This window comes from Nerophis lumbriciformis, linkage group LG33 (genome assembly GCF_033978685.3).
Source record: "Nerophis lumbriciformis linkage group LG33, RoL_Nlum_v2.1, whole genome shotgun sequence".
Taxonomy (NCBI): domain Eukaryota; kingdom Metazoa; phylum Chordata; class Actinopteri; order Syngnathiformes; family Syngnathidae; genus Nerophis; species Nerophis lumbriciformis.
In genome coordinates, this window is record NC_084580.2 from 20,012,495 (window position 1) to 20,013,386 (window position 892).

The following is an 892-nucleotide window of genomic DNA, read 5'->3' on the forward strand; positions in this document are numbered from 1 at the left end:
TATGACAAGTATGTTTTGTCATGATTTTACGTTTTTTTGTGTTGTTTTCTTCTGTTTCTTCTTGGCTAACACCCTTATTTTGGTTCCACTTCGAGTGACCTTACCAACCAAAATTATTTCATACATCAGGCGCACCGGGTTATAAGGCGCGCCGTCGAGTTTTGAGAAAATGAAAGGATTTTAAGTGCGCCTTATAGTCCGGTAGAAAACGGTACTTGGAACTTGTTAAAGAAAAAAAAAACACAACTTTAGAACAACTCAACGTAAAAATGCTATTCTGATGCAGTAAGACCCATGATGCATAGCGGTTCGGGTTAGAGGACGCCTGATACAGACTGGCAGAGAAAGGAGGACAGATTTTGAAGTGAATTATATTTATATAGCGCTTTTTCTCTATTGACTCAAAGCGCTTTTACATGGTGAACCCCAATATCTAAGTCACATTTAAACCAGAGTGGGCGGGTAAGGTGTCTTGCCCAAGGACACATCCGTAGAGACTAGGATGGAGGGAGCGGGGTGGGGATCGAACCTGGAACCCTCTACCGACCGAGCCACGCCTCCCCCAAGTGGAAGCGATATCTCATGCTGACACGCAACGAGTGGTCTGCGGGGTGTTTCTCCGCGGGGAGTCCGCACGGAGACTTAAATTAGATGTAAGCAAACAACCTGTTGCCACGACAACCAAACACCTCATTTTGTTCCGTCTTTTTTTTTTCTTTCCCGGAACAAAACACCAGCAGGTTTGTGGCTCCGTGTGACAATCCACCTGTAGCACAAGATGCTGCTCCTCCATCACGTTACAAGATGGAGAGAGAGAGAGAGAGAGAGAGAGAGAGAGAGAGAGAGAGAGAGAGAGCAGTGTGAGGGTCTAAGAGCACACAGGAACATGACC